Source organism: Budorcas taxicolor, chromosome 13, assembly GCF_023091745.1.
Source record: "Budorcas taxicolor isolate Tak-1 chromosome 13, Takin1.1, whole genome shotgun sequence".
In the NCBI taxonomy this organism is placed as follows: Eukaryota; Metazoa; Chordata; class Mammalia; order Artiodactyla; family Bovidae; genus Budorcas; species Budorcas taxicolor.
In genome coordinates this window covers 71,109,761-71,130,896 of record NC_068922.1, presented here as the reverse complement: position 1 = coordinate 71,130,896, position 21,136 = coordinate 71,109,761, and the positions used below count along the sequence as shown (strand labels likewise).

At 45.7% G+C, this 21,136-nt stretch overlaps 1 protein-coding gene across 1 annotated transcript in view; it reads left to right on the top strand.

Moving 5' to 3' along the window:
• Positions 1-21,136, top strand: part of PTPRT (protein tyrosine phosphatase receptor type T) — an 816,693-nt gene that overhangs the window by 278,915 nt on the left and 516,642 nt on the right. The window lies entirely within an intron of this gene.

Below are 21,136 nucleotides of genomic sequence, written 5' to 3'. Positions count from 1 at the left end.
ATGAGCTCATCCACAATTCTGTACCTAGCCGTTGACCTTTCTGCGGAGACGCCTGAGAAGTGAGTAACACCAGCGGGGAGTGACAAGGGCCTGGAGACACATGGTTTTTCTCCGTCAGGGACTGATGAGCAGAGCTGGGCCTGGGAGGTCAGTGCTGCTAGGTCTTATCTGGCTTTTGGATCTCTTTGCCTGCCCCTATGCAGGGGCCAAGAGCCCCATCCCCAACTGAGGGCCATGTCTTAAGGGTTGGTCCTGGCCTGAGGCAAAGATGGATGGAGCCTGACTGTGGGGCGTGGATTCAGCCATCAGGCCTGACTCTGACCACGTAACCTATCTTCATGGGCTCCAGGGCAGGTATAAATGCATTATTTTTTTTCCCCCAGCCTTCTTAAGGTGTCATTGACAAATAAAATTGTAATATATTTAAAATGTATAATATGATGATTTGATATATGTATGCACTGTGAAAGGATTTCTTCCATCGACTTAGTAATCTGTCACCCCACGTATTTACCTTCTTTGTGTGAATCCTCTTAAGTTCTACTCTCTTTGCCGATGTCAGTTGTATAATATTGCAACTAGACTCACCTTGTTGAGATCCTCAGACCTATACCTGAAAGTTTATACGCTTTTACCAACCTCTCCCTATTTTTCCCAATTCCCCAACTCCTGCAACCACCGTTCTACTCTTTTTCTATAAATTCAGCTTTTTAATTTTTTCTTTTAGTTTCCACATATGAGTTCACATCATATTTGTTTTTCTCTGTCTAGCTTCTTTCTCATAAGCCTGGTGCCCTCCCGGGAGAGAGAGAAAAGGGTGGGGCATTCTTGTCCCGGCCTTCCTCTTCCTTACCCCCTTTTCCTTCCAACAAGCATATCCTGAGGATCCGCTGGGTTCTGGAGGACACACATTCCCAGGCATCGAGGGGGGGATACTGGACTTGGTGACTGCTCAGTGTTCTCATGATTCTTGAGTGTATAGGATCCTTCATACTGTGTGTGTGGGGGGCAGGGACAAGGCATTTCACCTACCGAGTGGCTGGAGGCAGGGCAGGGGCAGAGCAGACCATGTAGGTGGAAAATAGCAGAAGTTCCAGGAAGAAAGTGGACTTACTTGACGAGACCAGTTAAGGAAGGGCCTAGGCAAAAGGGTAGCAGAGTTAAGGAGTTGTTTTTGTTTTGTTTTTTCACTTGATGTGTCTTCATTGTTCTGCAGCAGCTTTGGTGTAAGGGGACTCCTGAGCTCTTCTTGCCAGCGGTGAACCTTTGGTGTTCACGAGTCATGTAGAGAACAGAGCTGCCTGGCTTTGGAGACCTTAGGGGAGTTTATTGACTTTGATAGGTTTCTGGACCCAGGGGAGTTGGGGCTCAGTCTTCTCCACCTAGCTCTTTGGTGGATGTGTGCACAAGATAAATAGGAGGAGAGAGCCTCCTTCCAGTGCATTCTGTTCAGTCCTCCCTTTTCACCACCCTAGCCACCCACATTGGAAAGATTGTTAGCATTAGAATGCAGAAAAAGAAATGCTTCTGGGGCATTGTCCTAGGAAATTGCTTACTCTCTTTATGAGCTAAAAGTACAGTGTCCATGAGCTCCTAAGGGTTTAGACAAATCAGATTCCCTGTCTCCGACAGGACACTGGCTTGGCTGCTCAACTCAGACCATAAAGCAGTAATTCAGATGAGTCTCAAAATTGGGCAGGCCCTGCATATCAACAGGGACAAAAGGGAAGGCAAAATATTGTAAAGTGGGTAGGTTCTCACCACATGACTGTTTAAAAGGCCTGGAAGTGCAGAGGCGGGAGAAACACAGGGGAGATGTATTAACTAGGGCATTGTTGACTCACGGCCATCCAACTGCAGCAGGAAGTCCAGATTCAGCCCCATGAGTGACTGAAGCCACCTGCCTTGAACCTCATGGGTGTTGCAAGGCTCAGAACTGCTTATGCGTCCTTGGATCTCCTCAGTTTTCTTTCAGCTTTTTTTATATTCCTGTCCCTTCTATTTGATTTGTTTGTACACATATGTTTTTACAATGAGACAAAGAAAAAGGGAGGATATGGTGGTCTTGTGCCAGCTGTTAAGTCTGCAGTTCCTCAGGGAGCCCTGGGTTGAAAAGAACTGGATATCCACAGAGGAAGAGAGTCCAGTTTGAAAGGTGGGAAGAAAGTGATTACTCACTGTTGGTTCCAATTCCCTCTCTCCTTGGTGTACTGGGAAACTCATCTAGGGAGACAAAGCAGAAATGCCATTCTTGTCCATCTATTGAGTGAAGATTTGAAATCTAACGTTTATCTCAGTTGCCAGGTTCTACCTCTCAGTATATTCCACCCGTGTTCTCATTCATTTCAGAAGCTCATGCATTTCTCATCTGGCATGAGCTCTGAAAATATAGATCATGTCACGCCCCTGCTTAAAATCCTCTAAGAGCACCTGTTGCACGTAGAATGGCATTCAAACTCTGACTGTGGCCTGAGAGGCCAGCCTGATCAAACCCTGCTTCCCTCTCAAAACTCGCCCCCTCTCCTCCCGGCCAGGCGCAGTGCTCCAGCTGCGCTGGCTTCACTTCTTTCCCTGGAACTCATCAAGGTTTTTCTGCTGGTTTGCATTTGTCATTTTTCTCTTTCTGGAATGTTCTTTCCACTCTCTTGGCTGACCAGTGCTCCTCATTGTGGTCTCAGCTCAAATATTTCTCAGGCCAGTCTAAAGGATCCTCTCCCTCCCCACTTCCTCCTGTTACTGCCTCTCATTGCTAAGCAGTAAGCTCCATGGTGGTACGAATTTCTCCAGCACCCCGTGCTGTCCATGGCAGGTGGTCAGTTCTCAATAAACAGTTGGTGGTAAATGAATAACTGAGTGAAGGGATGCTCTGTCCTCCAGCTCTGCCTTGGGACTTTCCAGATTTGGAACATACAGGACATTTATTATCTCTTAAGTCTTAAACGTTTGCCAAAGTACCTGGAACTGTGTACCATTTTATTTTTTCACATAAAGAAGTTAAGTCTTAAAGAGGTTATTCAGTCTGCCCACAATTGCATCAGTAATCTTGGAATAGCCAGGAATGGTGACAGGTTGGAACTGACTATAAATCTCCTTGCTCTTTGTCCATCTACTATTTGGTGTTGCTTAGGGGGTAGCCAGGAATGCTGGCTATCCAGCGGGTCATAAGTCATTTTAGCAGAAAAGATGAATAGCAAATTGGGAAATATATGTGGGACCACACAGCATGGGGGTCCAAGCCTGGCTCTACGCTTTTCTGTGTGACCTGCCAAATGTCTTAACCCTCCTGTGCCTTGGTTCTTCCATCTGTACAATGGACATAATTGTATCTTCCTTTCAGAGTTGTCATGAAATTTAAATGAAAGAGAATGTATGAAAGCCCTTTGAACAAGTGTCTGGCACAGCTCGGCGTTGCATAGTAAGTGTTTAGTACTCTAGTTACCACTCTTATCATCTTGCAGCTCATGTGCACATGGCTGAATTCCCCTTGGGATCTTTAAGGACATCAAATATCATGTAGGGCTCTGGAAACTGCTCCCCCATGTCTGTCTGTCTGTCTCTCTGTCTCAAGACCTGCAGGAGCTTTTAGGGGAGTTTCTCTGCTGCGTATGGCTTTGGAGGCAGTGGTAACGGGCAGCCTATTGTTCGGCAAAGGAACATAAACTTTAAAAGCAGAGAAGGAAATGGATGTGTTAGCAACACAGAGTCATGGGAAAAGCCATCCACTAAATTACATTTCTGCACAAGAAAAGAACTGCCTGCAAAGTGGGAATGAACGACATCAGGGTGGCAAAGACATCAAGAAGTAGAGCCGGTAGCAAGTCATGGAGCCCTGTATTATTTCTAGCATCACGAAAAGTGGGGTTTTATTATTCTTTCCCTAAATGGTCTCCATTCATTTTTCATTGTTGTTCTTTTTATTCACAACCAGTGCAGCTGATGCTCTCTGTCTGTCCTTGTGATCTACGGGGCACCGGCCTTACCCCAGTAGCTTGTTTGGAGGCTGGGAATCTGTAGCTACAGGAAAGGGGGGTCCTGAGGGGTCCTTGGGAATCATTGCACCTAAACATGCTCATTTTCAGATGAGAAAGCTAAAGCCATGATGGAAAGGGCATTTATTTATCCATTAACTCAAGCAATGATAATTTGAGTTTCCAAGGCCCCGTGGTACATGCTGGAGAAAGTCAAGAATTTCCCTAGTTCTGAGCAGAGCACCCACAATGAACTCTTATCATAGACTATGTGAGGAGGATAACACCGAGGGCTCAGGCCTGAGAACTGCAAGTCTTATATTCGAGTCTAAACCACCACTTCTCATCTGAACTGGTGTAGTTGCCTGGGCTTCATTTCCTCATCTGTAAAATGGGGAAGTTGGTGTCTGCCATGTGAATTGCACTAGGATTTTATGAGTATCCAGATAATCATAATGCTTGCTTGATGACTTATGAGGCAAGTTGTAGAAGATGCTTTTGTTGCTGGTAGGGTTAGCATTTGCAAACAGGGAATTGAAGCCACTGGAATAATGTCATAGGAAAATGAGAGGGGCTATTGTAAAGGGTGGCTTCCCTGGTGGCTCAGTGGTAAACAATCTGCCTGCCATGCAGGAGATGCAGGTTCAATCCCTGGGTCAGGAAGATCTCCTGGAGGAGGGCATGGCAACCCACTTCAGTATTCTGGCCTGGAGAATCCCATGGACAGAGGAGCCTGGCAGGTTCCGTAGTGCAGGATATGACTGAAGCAAGTTAGCACATTGTAGAGGGCGGAGCCTGGCTTGGAGAATTTTGAGCACTACTTTACTAGCACGTGAGATGAGTGCAATTGTGCGGTAGTTTGAGCATTCTTTGACATTGCCTTTCTTTGGGATTGGAATGAAAACTGACCTTTTCCAGTCCTGTGGCCACTGCTGAGTTTTCCAAATTTGCTGACATATTGATTGCAGCACTTTCACAGCATCATCTTTCAGGAGGGCAGTTCACATGTTGGGGAATGGGCAGGGTTCAGCCAGAGGTGGCCCCGAAGCCTTCATTCTACGGGGCAGTCCTTTGTGCTCTTTGGAATAAACAAGAGATGATTCCTTGATGGGGAGTAGCTCATTCAGCCAGGCAGCAACTCCCACTTCTTTGCCTCTAACTCTATGATACGTGTAAAGGTGGAAGATACTGAGAGCTGGCATGGTCATCTGAATGCAGCTCAGAGTTTAGCAGGAAACACCAAATCATAAACTGACAGGGCTCAGGACAGAGGGACCCCAGGCCCATCTTGTTCAAGATGCAGGCAGGAAGATGGTGTTTGTGGGAGGCCATCCTGCTGTGATAGTTTGATGGCATCGGATCAAGGTCCTTCGATTACAGATGTAATTTACTCAGTCAGTCCCCTCCTCATTGTCGTCTTAGATATCGTCTACAGCTTTGTAAAATATGCAACCAGTTGTACAGGAAGGGTTTTCAGGGTGAGGTTGTAGGCAGCCCACACTGTCCCAGAAGAACGTGTACACTGCCGAGCAGAGCCAGGCAGGTGAGCATCTTCCTGGGGAGTACAGTAGCAAGCCTTCAGTTGCACAGGAAATTATCCAACTCATGCAATGCACGAGATGCTATAAGCACCATCCTCTCTCCAGGCTTCAGGAAGGCTTAAGACAGGGGGTCATTTTATCCCTGAGGAGGAATAGATGGATTTTACTCATTAGACATGTGTCTACTAAGTTCTTGGGGTTTACAGAATCAGCCATGTGTATGTGACATTTGGGAGGGTGACCTAAGAGGCCTTTGCTGGCTCCACCTGGCTCACTCATGGACTTCAAACCCAGTGTATCCAAACTTGGACTTGTTATTTTTTCTTTCTCAAAGAGATGTACCCCTTAGTCAGTCAAAACTTGTCCAAGTCAAACCCTGGAAGTTGCCTTAAATGCTTACCTGCCCTGAAACCGCAGCCTCATCTTCCCCCAGATCTGCCCTTCCTACTTCCTGTGTGTCTGCCTTGTTATTGTCGTCAGTACCCTGCACCTTATACCCCGGGCAGTCTGGTCTCCCTGCTTTCCTCCTGAGAGTCCATCCTCCACCACTGCTAGTAAAATGATCTCTGTAACACATGGCTACACTCTACAAGCTTGGATGGCTCCCACGGCCTGCCAGTATTTTCTTCATTCATTTCTTTGGCAACAGTGGAGCACCCTCTGTGTGGCAGGCGCTGTGATGGGCACTAGAGATACAGAGATGAATGAGACATGACAGAGCCGTCACTGCACTCTCCGCCTGGTCGAGGAGACAGGGTCAAACCACTGGAGGAATTCTGTGTTCTGTGCTGCGGGGCTGGGGACCAGAGGAGACGCGAGAGGGCCTTGTGGTTCATTCTTTTCCCAACTTGCAATTCCTTTCCTACTTTAAAAGACATATCAGGAATTGATTTAGGAAAAATAAAAAGACTATGAAAATAACGTTTGTGTTATATTGAAAATGCAAAAAGGCAGAACTGAAATAGAACCTGAAGATGTCCCTCATCTCAGTCTCTATCTAGCTTCTAGTAAAATATTGTGTCTTTCCTAACAAGTTTTCTCCTTCACGTTTATATTTTACAGAACTTAAAATGCCCTTGGGTATACACTATTTTGTACACAGCTCCTTTTACTAACAGATACCACAGCATTTAAAAAACAGCTCTATTGTTCTTTGTTATACAAAGAATGCATAGCTATTTCAAACCCCATACCTGGAGATACCTTTTACTAACACCTGTGTGTATATTCTTTCAGAATGTTATTTTCATGTACACACTTAGGAATAAATATAAATATAGGTATAGACAGATGTGATCTTTAGCCTACCTTTTCAACTTAATACATTGTAGCTCTCTGTTTTATTTAAATATATTTGATCACTTGTGCTCTTTTTAAAAACATATATATGATATCCCATGTAGATATAAAATAAATCCTATAACTAATCTCCTCTTTATGGATATTTAGGTTGCTCCTATATTTTCATGATTTCAGACAGCAGATGAAAACACTTGTGTAAATATATGTAGTCAGTTTATTTCCTTGGAATAAAATCCTATAAGTGAAATTACCATGAAAAATATTGTGAACAATTTACATTTGGGTCCATACATGTGGTTGGCAGGATTATCAGATGGTCTCTGACCTGTCGTATAATCACCTCCCCTTGAGTGTAGGCAAGACTCAAGATTGCTTCTAACCTGCAGATTATGGCAAAGGTGATGAAACCTTTTCTCTTTCCCTGGGGTCTCTTCCAGGTACTGCCTGGGGGTGGGGTGGGAGTGAGGACTCAAGCCTCTAAGCTCATCCCCAGAGTTCTGGCCACAAGCACCACTGCTCATCCCACACCTGAACAGGAGAGATTAAAAAGCAAATCCATTTGTGAAGTACAGTGCAGTCTTTTCTCTCCAAGGCTAGCATTCATCCGCACACTACCGTTTGGCAGGCTTTCCACATGTTGTACCAATACACAAAAGTACTGACATCAGCTTTGATTCTGGTGATTCGTTTTCTTTGCCCAAATTGAAGCACAGTTTCTGCCAGATGGGGTCAGAATAGGAGGAGGGAGGAGGCTGGAATTTAGAAATTCTGGCAGTGGATAAATATTTGATGTCTTAGCCTGAGCTGGACATTCTATACATGAGAGTCAGAACAGACTACTTGAATCCTCAACTCCCGAGGCAGTGCTTTTCTAAAGCAGTCTGGAAAAGGTGAAACAAATAACTTAGCTTTACATGCTACCTACATCTCTCAAGCATAATCTGATTTATCTGTGTGTACATATAGGCATATGTGTACTAGATACAGATGTTAAGAGTTTTTTTAAAGATTGACTCCAGATAGAACAAGCCTCTGTGTGTGTGTGTGTGTGTGTGTGTATGTGTGTTTTAAATGTTTGTTGCTATGGCAGCATGTTTTCTGTCCCAAGCAATACAAAACAAACATTGCGAAGAATAAATATCGGCCCTAAACTTTCACCCATAATGGTTAACAATGCCTGTGTTCTGTCTCTATGAACCAATTTTACAGAAAGAAGTGTTTTTTTGTGTCTCGAGTCTGTTTCTCGGAATGGGTCTCAGTGGTGCAGAATCTGAATCGAGAGTGGCAAGTGAGATTTGCATGTAGGCAGTGTCTCCGGCCCACAATCCCAGCAGGGTTCTTTCTCATCCTCCTCATTCTTAATCCCCTTTGGCAAGAGCTACTTTGTGTCTTTCATCCCCTCCCTTAACATTGGTCTCCCAATACTCCTGTTTTAACTGCTTTGGCTATTTCTGTGTTGGCTTGTTCTCTGGGACTCCTCCCCTGCTCTGTTCAACTTCTGTTTCTCTGTTATGGATGGCACTTTCATTAATTTTCAAGACCTCAACCAGTTGACTCCACAGATGACTCCTAAATCCATGTTTTCAGCCTCCATCTCTCCCTGAGCTATAGACCTGCCAGCCAATGAGATGAAAACACATCTATTAGACTCAGTTCATTTCTTCCCAAGGTGAAAAAGTCAAAGTGATATTTGACTTATTCCCCCCCTCTCCCCCCAGCCCCCCCATAGGTTAGGAAGCAGCCTTAAACATGTCACTTCTTTGTACTGCTGAGGAGGGTACTGGGTCCTTCATGTGACCAGAGGTACCATTGTGTGCAGTAGAGTTGCTGTCTTTGTACTTGTCAGAATCTCTCTTCTCATTATTAACTTGATGGGATTCTGAGCAGTGACTTTCCACTCCTCTGCGAGAGTTTATGGTTTCAGCAAATGTGGAAAGAGCAAAGTTCTCACCCTCCTCCAAATCTAGTTTTCATAGTTTAGATAAACAAGCTCCCTGCTCTGCCTCAATGACAATAAGTGAGCTACATGAGCTCACACTTGTGTGACCCAGAGTGTAGTACAGCACCTAGTACAACCATTAAGCCAGAGCAGGATCGTGTATGAGACAGTGACCTGGAAGGTGGACAGGCAGGCTTCCTTGGGGAGGCTGGTGTCTGAATGAGGAGCGCCACCTCCCTTGCTGGTACTCTGAGTAGAGTTGCAGGTCTGGAGGCTGTCAGAGCCTGGTGGCCCCTAGGTGAAGGAGGTGTGCAGGACATTTCTGCCTCCAGCTAGGTAGGCAGCCTGATAGAATCTCGCTCGTCCAGTGATTCTGAGATTCCATGATTGCGCCAGTGCCTTTGCAGAGACCTGAGCCACACCACGCCTGGATCACGAGTTAGATGCTGCAGTTCAGTTTTTGTCTCCACCTTGCCATGCTTTCACTGCCCTGCTACTTAACTGAAGACTCCCCAGCTCTTTGCTTTGACCCATCAGTAACCTAATTGACCCTGTACTATTCCAACGGCTGAATTTTTCACAGACAGGAAATTCAACAACCGTTTCACTACACTGGAAATGGAGGAAACATTTGAGGTCATCCTCAATGTCATATTCATTCCCAAAGATACAGAAATCTCCTAGAAGCTACCTTTCAAATCCTTGATTTAATGTGGCAGGGACTGAAGGCATGGTTAGGCGGAGTCCTTAGAGGCTGCATGATGGAACCAGGAGCCGAGGATGACTGGCAGGCACCCCACATGCAAGTTTGTTCGTTCCACACGAAGGGTAAATTGCAGGGGAATGAACGGATGGGACCTTCAGAGTGGACAGCATTACGTCTTCTGAGCATGACTCACCCCCACAGCTTTCTTTCTCCACTTTGCTCTAAAAATACTTGATCCACTTAATGCCTCCCCCCACCACAGTTTTGCTGCTTTAAGGGAGGAGTGAGACATGGAAGCCTGGGTTCCTTGTCTCTCAGCCTGGAATCCAGGGGGTGGTCTGTGACGGAGCATCCTGAGGAGCAGCCCAGTGAGCCGTAGGGTTTGCTTCTGGACTTCCTGATAGTCCATCGTTCAGTTAGTATGTTGATACAACAATCACTAGTGAGGCTTTAATTATCAAGGTGTAAATCTTGAGGTTCTACAATGTATTTTTAGGGCTCCCCCAGTGGCTCAGTGCCCTGGAGGAGGAAATGACAACCCATTCTACTATTTTTGGCTGGATAATTCCATGGATAGAAGAGCTTGGGGGGCTGTAGTCCACGGAGTCACAGAGAGTCGGACATGACTTAGCAACTAAACAACATGTGTTTTTAAAGGTGGGAAGGCTTTCGCATAGTTTTTGCCCTATCTAATCTTGCTAGTCTTTTCCCCCTAAATTCTTTAGAATGAATCAAAACTCTGTTTCCTTCATCTAATTGACACTGATTAATTCTCAAGACTCAGTTTTAAAAAGTTCTCCTCTGGGGAGGCTTCCCAGCCCTGATTTGTTCCCAAAGTGCCCCACGTGCTCCTCTTCACCTTCTCATATGTGTAGGCCTGTGATCGGCCTTTTTTCTGTCCCCTCCATGGACTGTTCTCTCCTTGAGGGTGGCACATGGTCAACTTCACTACTGCATTTTTTTAGCAGAGAGCAGAATGCCTGGCATATAGTAGGTATTTGCTTCAGTATCTGTTGCTGCATAATAAACCACCTGCAACTTAAGGGCATAGGACAATGATGCTTTATTTTTTATTCTCTCTCGTTGTTTTGGTGAACTGTGATTGGGCTCAGCTAGGTGGCTGGATTTTGAGTTTCTTCCTCATTTTGGGGTCCCTCATGTGATTGCGCCAGACAGTGGCTGGAGCTGGAACCATTGTCTAGGGCTACCTCATTCACCAGTCTCATGGTACTTGCTGACTGCGCACAGAATTGGCTGGAACACCTGCCTACAGCCTGTTCGTGTGGCTTGGGCTTCCTCACAGCATGGTGACTGAGCTCCAAGAGCAAGAGAGCCTAGTAGAACCTGTATCACCTCTTATGACTTAGCTTCAGAAGCCACATCAAAGTCCACCATACTTTATTGATTGATATAAGCCTGAAAATCCACCCATTTTCAAGAAGAGGGGACACAAATTCTACCTCTTGATAGGAAGTGGCAAAGTAATGTCTGTCTTTGGAAAATGTAAGCTAAACATGTGCTCAAGAGACCTTTGTCAAATACTTGGAATTTCATCATTCAAGATCACTGGGATGGTTCCATTCCACATTCAGACTTGAACCAGCACTTCCAACCAACTGACAGAAGAGCTGGTGCCTGAGCTGAGTGAATGTGCTCCTTGCCAGGTTGGCTGTGCAGTCCAACTGCTGGGCTCCTGGAAAAGGTTTCCTATCTGGGGAGCAGTCTTAGGAGCTGTTTGTGGATGTCTGCAGTCATGTCAGTAAAGCTTGAGTTCCTGATCATAAACTTCCTCTCTTTCATTCAAAGTACAGGGTTATTAGAGTTTGTTTTTCCATCTCTAGTTTCGAAAGTAAGTGCTTTGAAGATGATGGGTGTAGGAGAAATGACACATTAAACATTTCTGCTGAAACGTGGGGTTTCTGCTCAAATGGAAGGTGCTGTGTTTCTGACTGGCACACAAATTGAAGTACTTGCGTTTTGAACGATCAAGTTTATCATCTTTGCTCTCAGATGCGCCTTTCACTCAGAGGAAACTGAATGGGTTTGAGGACTGACTCCTTTGATTCTGCCATGTAACGATGACCTGGGCAACACAAGAGAGATGCAAGTGATTAAATGAGAAAGCTCCGCACTGCGAGTGGGACCCCCCTGCTGGGTCCTAACCAGTCTGGAGGACCCTGAAATGCCTGGTACGGGGGTAGGGTGGCAGCAGGTGTCCCTGCTGCTTGTGTTTCAATAACAGCATTTAACTGGTACAAGCTTCTGCCCTGAAGGTGATTCTTTTGGAAGAAGAGCGCCTGCATTCAGCTGAGACCACATTTAATGAAAGTGGCAATTATCTGAGAATGTTGGTTCTGGATCTAGGCATTCTAGACTCAGATTCTAGATCTGCAGTGTGCTAGGCCTGGAGTGTGTCGCTTCACTTTTCAGTGTCTCTTTTGTTCTGTCTCAGTACTAGGGACAGGAGCAGGACCTACTTCTAGACGTTATTGTGAGGATTGAAGTGAGCGTCTGACTCGTCATAAGCACTTAGTAAATGCTGGCTGTCATCTTCAGTGGTGTTGCTGTTTTCATTGTCATTGTCACTCAAAACCTGCTCTTCCTAGACCTCTAGACCAAACCGTATATGCAATTTCAAATTTGCTTGTAGCCACATTAAAAGAAAGAAAAATGAAATGAGTTTCAGTAATAGATTTTACTTAGCCCAATATATCCAGACTGTTATCATTTATTTCCATGTTTAATCAGTCACTTTAATGATTGATATAGTTTGCATTCTTTTTTTCATGCAAAGTCTTTGGTCTTTGACATATGGTATGTTTCTTACAGCACATCTCAATTTGGACTGGCCGTAGTTCAAGGACTCAGTAGCCCTCTGTGACCTGTGACCCCATTGCATAGCACAGGCCCGAGAAGCTACACTGTAAATTCACCTGCAGCTGACAAGATGCCTAGAAGGTCAAAGAGACGAATTTTTATTGAGTATCTACCATGTGTCAGGCACTTTACATGTCCCGTATAATTTAATCCTTGCAACCATCCTTGCCAGTAAGTGTTTTGCCCCCATCTCATTAAGCCAAAGAACCCTAGCTAGACAGAGCCTGAATTTGAAATGAGATCTATGAAACTGGGTCTCCTTCCCATGGCAAAGCAGTAACTAGAGACTCGGTTTTAATGGTCGTGGGGCACGAACACTGTCCAGAGTTGAGGCAGGGCTCATACATAGCCCTGGACACATGCACCTCAAGCCTCCTTTGTGACCCTGTTTGAGGAGCACTGGCTGGGCTCGGTCACGGCCAGGCCACAGGCTGAGTCATTGTTCAGGGTAAATCTTGGGCTTGGGGCTGAGTTGTGGTTCTGAGTGAGACTGGGATCTGGGACCAGTCTGTGCAGGGGTCCGAGTTGAGTCTGTGTCCAGAGTCAGAACTGAGTCCATGTTCAGGTCAAAGTTTGACTTGAGGCTGAGGTCAGGGATCTGCTTTGAGTCAAGGTCTAAACTCATCTTCTGTCCAAGGAGCAGAGTGATGTGTGCAGCAGGCTCAAAAGGGTTCCCACCGTGAAGGGTGATCTTGTCAGGCAGACCGCATGCTTGCCAGTGCCTTTGGGAATGCCAGGACTTTGCCTTGTTGTGGGAACAAGTGACCAGGGCCTCCTGGGGAACAATGCAAATGCTTGTTTGGAGGCACAGCTGCAGTGGGGGTGGGGTTTTAATAGAAGTGGTGAGTTCCCTGGGGGATGTTAGGGACACAGCGGCCAGATGCCTCCACCACGTCCACCCTGGACAGGACCAGGTTCTGTGAGACTGATTCCAGCAGCCGTGTTGCATGGAGCGGTCACAGTTAGGTGGAAGGCAAGAAGGGAGGCGGAGCTTACCGGGACTCAGCCAGTGTGGCTGGACCGCGGCGTGGGTCAGAGCGTTTGGGGAGCCCAGGGCTCGGCATGCCACTTGCTCCTGAGGACTGAACTGAATGACAGCACCTCCAGCAGGGGCTGGAAGGTTCTTTTGTTAGAACAAGTCAAGTGCCAAGCAGTGGGCCACAAGGAGTCACCTCTGGCACAGATTACATAAATGACAGTATAGCCATCCAGTGAAATACTGTTAGCTGTAGGAATAAATAGGGCTTCTCTGGTGGCTCAAACAGTAGAGAATCTGCCTGCAATGGCAGGAGCCCCAGGTTCCATCCCTGGGTCAGGAAGATCCCCTAAAGAAGGGAATGACAACCCATACCAGTATCCTTGCCTGGAGAATTCCAGGGACAGAAAAGCCTGGCAGGCTACAGTCCATGGGGTTGCAAAGAGCTGGACACGACTGAACGATTAACACACTGAAATAAATGAACAATTTTCAAATAAATCATTGGGAGAAAAGCAAGTTGGGGACAGGATGTCTACTAGGCTCTGTTTTGTGTAAGAAAATGTGGACAAAAAAATATAAACATGAATGTCAAAGGAGGTAGGTGACACCAAAAAACGAAGTTACCATTACTTAGAGTTTGTTGAGGAGGTTTGTCTTAGCAAGCAGCTGAGCGGAGGCCAGGGACCAAGCTGTGGGGTCTTGGAGAGCTTCTCGCCACCCTAAGAACTGGTACTTCTTCGCTTAGCTTTTCTCCTGCTACCCCTTCTTGAGGTCTGCATTGTCGTCTGAGTGTGGTGGGGACTCGGGGAGGGAGAGTCAGTGGAGGAGGCCCACCTTTGGAGCCAGATGAGTCCTGATGCACTGGAAGCAATTTTCTTATGGTCTCTTCCCCACAGCAGGGTAGAAACGTGTTCTGTGAACCTGACCATAAACTGCTTGCTTTTTAGCTTGAACTGAAATCAAAATGACTTTGCGAGAAACCAAAAACAGTATAAAGTGAAAAAGCTGAACATCCATACACTGTAGGTATTTCCTCTGGGGTAAAAGAGATTCCTGCATGTGGCTTGGTCATCAGAAGTCTGATGCAAACTGTTTCCAAAAATTGTTGTGCATATAAAATTCAGTTTAGGGCACTTCTGTTTTAATTTGACAAGTAACATGTTGCGTGAGGCCAGCATCAACTGTGTATTTAATTGGGATTTGTATGAAATGACTGGTAATCTTTTTATGTGTCTTCTTTATATTTCTGTATTATAAATTTGGACTTTCCAGGTGGTGCTAGTGGCAAAGAGTCTGCCTGCCAATGCGGGAGACATAAGAGAGAAGTGGGTGGGGAAGATCCCCTGGAGGAGGGCATGGCAACCCACGCCAGTATTCTTGCCTGGAGAATCCCATGGACAGAGGACCCTGGAGGGCCACAGTCCATGGGGTTACAAAGAATTGGACACAACTGGGTGTCTGAGCATAAACAATTACACATTTGCTTCACTGCATCCACCACAAAATTATTCAATAACTTAAAGACAGTGCCGTTGACCTGAACATGGCAAGCACTATATTTGTATGGGTACATGTATGTTTTGTGTGTGCACATTACATATGTAATATTAAAGGTATAATTTTAATTTAGTGGCAGAGGCATAAATTATTCAGTGAAGTGTATTGGAGCCTTTGGCCACAATTTGAGGGAAAATAATTATATCCTCACCTCATACCAAACTAAAAAATCTCATGGATTACCATTATTAAGTACTAATCACAAATGTTAAAACTAAAATCATTTTTTACCATGTTTTTACAATGCAATTATAATTTAAAATTTCAATTTATGATCACTAAATTGTAATTTACAATTGTAGTTTTTACATTGTATAAATAAATATACATATATAAAATCTTATAAGAAATTATTTATTTCTTACAGTGCCTTGCCTTGGGTTCTTCATCTGTATAATGCGATATTAGTAGTGTCTGTCTGTGAAGATTAAATGAGTTATATATATAAAGTCTTTAGAAAAGTGCGTGGCATGTGATAAGTACCAAATAAGAGGTAACTGTTATGACTGTTTCTAAACACGATATCAAATAGAGGCACTGAAAACAATAAATGTGACTACACGAAATTTTTAGCTTCTGAATGTCAAGAAATAGCATACACCAAATAGGATGCAAGTGACAGCTTCAAATTCAACCTGGATAACAGAAAAAGGGTAAATATTCTGTATGTGTAGTTACTTCATGTCAGTAAGAGAAAAGAGACTTCACAAAGGAAACATAAACCAAAGACTCAGTAGGCCAATCATAAGAGAAGTTCAGATTAATTCATTCTTTCAACAAATATTTGCTGCACGCCTGTTAGACACTGGTTTCTCCAGGAAGCAGGGGTATAGCTGTGAGTTGAGAGAAGCCCTGTGCTCTCGAGGACCCTAAATTCTAGTGGCCAGTAAACATATGTACAAAGAGCCTGGCTCACAAAGTATCAAAGGAATGAAAAGTTGAATGAAGAGTTAACCTTTTTCTTTTTAGGTTCCCAGATAGCAAATATTTTTGAGTGACTTTATCATATACCAGTAGCGATGTGAGGGAACAGAGAGGCCAGTGTAGCTGGAGCAGGGTGGACCAGAGGAATATCAAAGGTTAGATCAGAGAGGAGCAGACAGCGAGATCTCATAGAGATTTGTGGACCATTGTGAGGACTGAGAGCATCTAGAAGACTGACTGATGCTTGAAACAACAGTCGTTTTAGACCTGTCTCATGATGTTGTGCGTCAGGAACGTGGACAGAGCTCAGCTGGGAGAGTCTTCTGTGCCATGTGTCATTGACATACAGAGGCCACTCGGGCGTTCAGCTGGAGGGGCAGCTGGTCTGTAGGGCCAGGATGGTTCAAGATGCGTTCAGTTGCATTGGCCCCTGGGGAGGGATGATTGGAAGGCACTGCTGGACTGGTCATCGAGAGCACCTACCATGAACTGTCCAGCATGTGGTCTCTGGATAGCCTGACTTCTTAGACAGCATCTTAGTGCTCCTGGAGAATGTTCCCAAAGGCCGCAAATGGAAGCTGTCAGTCTTTTAATAGAAATTGGCACAGGGTCACTTTCAGTCCTTTCTTAGGATCTTGCAGTCATCAAGCCAGTCTGGATTCAGCAAAAGAGACCCCACCTGTCAATGGCAGGAATAGAATTAGCAGTCACATTTAATGTACCATACAGAGTAAGAGAGAAAGGGGTCAAAGTACCCGGCTTATTTCAGTGTCATTTAAAATCGTGACACTGTGGAAATCACCAAAATAGCTAACTGAGAAAAACAGCTAAATATATCTTACATACATTTACACTCACGTAATGGAATGAACGTGTGTGCTCACTCAGTCATGTCCGGTTCTTTGCAACACTGTGCAATACTGTAGCGTGTCAGGCTCCTCTGTCCATGGGATTTCCCAGGCAAGAATACTGGAGTGGGTTGCCATTTCCTTCTCCAGGGGATCTTCCTGACCCAGGGATCAAACCTGCCTCTGCTGCATTGGCAGGCAGAGTCTTTACCGCTAAGCCACCTAGAAAGCCCCATATAACCGAATGTTTGTCAACTAATAAAATTGTGCTCTCAGAGAAAATTGGTGGATAGGGGAAGATAATGCAGGCCGTATATGAAGGAGAGTGCGTGTGTATGTTTCTGTGCCCAGGTACACACTCTGAAAGGTTACCAGGCAGGGGACGGTCAGTGTTCAGCCTGTCGTGTCACCAGCCTCTTTCAGGAGTGATCAAGGGTGCCCAGCCTTCCTTGCATGGCCATTTAGACAGAATTCTCCTGAAAGTGGGCCCCTATTTAAGTCTGCCTAGTGATGGTTAATCAGGGACTATAGGGTTTAGGAGGCAAGCAGGCCATCGCTCAAATAATTCTGAGTAGATCAGATGCCTCTGTCATGCCCCTAATTTCAGTGTGTATTTGATTTTAAAAACACTTTTCCTGAATCTACAGAGACTGCTAAGTCTCTAAGAAAATGTTTCCATTGTCAAGGTCAGGCTCAAGATCATCTGTGTGGACCTGTTCGTCAGGGGAAGTTGCCAGTAGTCTCACCATTCATTCATTCATTGGGGTCAACCTTCCCCGATGTTTAAAGGTGCTGGAATAAGATAAGGAAAGGGCAGCTGTGTGTGTCCGGCCTGGTGCTGAGCCCCAGGGCTATAGAGGTGAGTGAGATGCGTTCTTTGTCGATGAGGAGCTGGCCGCAGGACCAAATCCATCATCTCTGTTCCTTGCCCTGGCCTAGGACCAGCACTTCATAGTAACCCCGTGAAAACTAGGATGAATGAAATGAAGGAATAATTAGTACCATTTTGGAATGGGTTTGGGAGAGTGGGGAGTCAAATGTGCAGCTCAGATCAGGATTCTGAAAACGACATCTGGAATGTCCCGTGGACTTTCTGTCTGTATAGTTAGGTCTTTGAGCAAGTCGTTATTTCTGACTTTGCTGGCAATCTGCTAATGGGCAATCACAGACAATTCCAGTTAGCAGAATTTGGGGGGCCTCTGCACATTTTTAAAAGGCAGCCCCTCTTGGTGAACAAATCACAGAATGCTGTCCCTCCATCTGGACTGACCCTATCCGTGGGGATCATGGTTCCCAGGCTTATTAGTTTCAGACCCATTCACCCTCTTAACCTGTGGCTTTGTGCATTGCACAACCCTAGATGGTAGGCCAGGTGTCTCCGATGCTCCTGATCATTTCTGTGACCTGCTCTGATCCTGTTTCTGCTCAGGTGAATACCTTGGTCCAGCCTGTGATTCTGTCTCTAGCCTTGGGGCTCCATCTGGCTGGCACTGGGTTTGAGGCTCATTCTTTTTTCCACCGTGAGAGTCTCCACTCCAGGCTTTGTCTTTGGGACCAGCCTTCTACACTAAACCTGCAAGAACCCCTCCAGACCCCCCACAAAGGGGACCTCAAACAGGATCGTTTTTCCTCCTCTCTTCTCTCTGCAAAACAGACCAGATTCAGATGCCCCTGTGGGGACTGCAGAGAGAGGGCTGAGCTGACCATCTTCCCGCAAAGCCACTGCTATTATGATCCCCACTTCATGCTCAGCAAGTAACCAGAGTGCTGGATTCACTTGGGGGAATCAAAACCAGGATCCCTGCCCCTTTGTGCTTTCCCTGTGCCCTTGTGCATTTATTTCAGTTATTCCTTTAGAGAAGAATTTAAGTTGTTTATTGATTTGAGCTGTCAATTGCCTGGTAAAGCACCGCGCAGGAGCCCAGATGGCAGTAAGAGTTCTACTGCACCTCACAGTACCCATCCCCCACTCAACCTCTGTGTTATTTCCAGCTACAGTGGCATTGTCTTAAGTATCTTTGCTTTTAGGTGTCACTTCTTTTTCCATTAAAGGCAATGCAATTTACCCTTCCCAAAAGCTCCTTTTCTAGTCTCATTTCAAGTTTGATTTACTTGTCTATGCAGACTTCTTTCTAAAGGTTACATACTCTGCCCCTCCTATTGAAGACTCAGGGATGGGAGAGAGATAAAATATGACTTTGTGATTTAGGAGTGTATCCTCTTATGTAGCTTTAGGCCTTTTTCTTCTGCAGTTAGAGGGACCATCCAATTCAGCAAATATTTATTGTGTACCTAGTAGGTATCAGTCACTGTTCTAGGTGGTTGGGACACATTTGAAAACAACACAGACAAACCCCTGCCTTCATGGTGCTTATATTCTCGTGAGGGAGAATAAAAAAATGAGTAAATGTCATGCTGTCCTAGAAAGCAGTAGGTGCTTTAAGGAGAAAGGCAGTGAAGTAAGGTAGATTGAGGATGCTTGTGGTAGAAGTGGTTTATAATTTTAAAGAGATTAGCTAATTTCTAATCTCTGCTTCATTGAAGAGGTGATATATTGACAGACTTGAAGGATCTGAAAATTTAGCCAAAGGAATCTTGAAGGGTGGGGAAAAGGGGAGAATAGAAGACATTCCTGCCTTAGGACAGCTGGTGCAAAGGCCCTGAGGCCAGAGTGTGTTTGCTGTGTTCCAGGAGCAGTGAAGAAGCCAGGGGCCTGGAGCTGAGTGTGTAAGAGAAAGAGTAGGAGGGAATGAAGGCTGGGAGGAAATAAGAAACTGGGTCTCTTGAGGCCTCAGGGACCATCTTGAGGATTTAGGCTTTTGCACTGCATAACATGGCGAGCTGTTGGAGGCTTTTGAACAGAAAGGTAAGATGGTTGCTCCCATGTAGACGCATCACTCTGGTTAGGGAGTTAAGAATAGACAGGAGATGTCCACTGCTAACCTAGGATATCCCATGTAGACGCATCACTCTGGTTAGGGAGTTAAGAATAGACAGGAGATGTCCACTGCTAACCCAGGATAGAGAAGATGTGACATCTGCAAACGGAGAGCAGCTGGAAGTGATTGAATTTCAGACCGATTTTTGAAAATAAGCCAAGAGGTTAGCTGGTGGAGTGGGAGTGGGAGACAGAGGAGGTTTATGCTCGTGATGCTGGGAGGATGAAATTGTTGCTGACCGAGGCGGGGAAGAGTGTAGACTGGTTCATTGGGGGAGACCGGCATTTAAGCTTGAAATATCCCCTGGACATCTATCAGACAGCATAAGAAAGTAGAAAAGACAGCTTTGGAGTCAAATAGGCCTTTAATTGAAATCACAACTCCACCACTGGTTAGCTCTGAGACTTTTGGAAAATACTAATTAACATTTCTGAGTCTCAGGTTATATGCTCCAAACATGTAGCTCATTCTCTCCGTATATACTGCCCTGGAGATTGAGATGAGGATGAAACAATAGAGTGGTTGTGTTCTGGGAGCAAAGGAAGCAGAGGTGAGTCCTTGCTTCTTATGTTTCCAAAGAGGCCAGGGATGAATTCCAGTCTCAACTCACAGACTCTCCAGGAAGTCACTTCCTCCATCCTGGGCCTCCGTTTCCTCACCTCTGAAATGAAAGTGGCATGAATAACCTTTCAGGGCTGTTTGGGCATGAAGGCTGCATGCGTGTGGGGATCTCAGGGTTAGGGGAGCTCTACCTTCCAGCTTGCTAGTGTCCTGCCTCATGCGGGGAATCCACACACATTTACTCACACCTGCATGGCCGTGCACAAGCACACAGGCCAGTGATGCCCTGCCGGTTTTCTCGTGATTGGGTGGCTCTCATCTGCCTGGGTCTGCCATTGGCTGCGTCAGGCCCAACTCCTTTTCATTTGAGGCTTGTGGGACCCTGTGCTATTGCTCTCCTGCCTCTCTGGCCCGTAATCTGACAGCTCTGGTCCTTCCTGGTGGCCAGACTAGAAGAGAGAGTAGTCCGGCCAGCCACGTTCGCCCAGTGTAACCACCATCACTGCCAAGGGAATGCACTGCCCACCTGTGTGCAGCAGTTCCGGTAAGAAAGGAGACAGACATCACCACTTTATGGAGGTGCCAGGGCAGGTCAGGAAAGAAACACCAGGCTTGTGTTACATCCCATGACCTTAGATCAGCACACTCAACTCTTCCTCCGTGCTCCCTCTGCCCCTCCCTCGGGTCACCTGCACTCCCCCCACCCACCCTCATGTCCCCCCCTCCCCGTGGTCCCTCTCAGCTGCCTCCTTCCCTGCATCCCCTTGGGCTGGTTCATTCACTTCCTCTTGGGAGGTGACCTTGATGGGCACCTGCACCGCCCTTTGTGGGGACCGAATCACTCAAGAGCCAGCTGAGTTCCTTGCAAACCACGTCACACTTCTGTGATTCAGTTTTGCGAAGAGCTTGATGTTTCCTGTATGTTCTTTCTGTTATAACAACCGTTGGCATTAACTGACCCATCGAGTTGTATTTTTTTAACTGCCTGTGTTGGT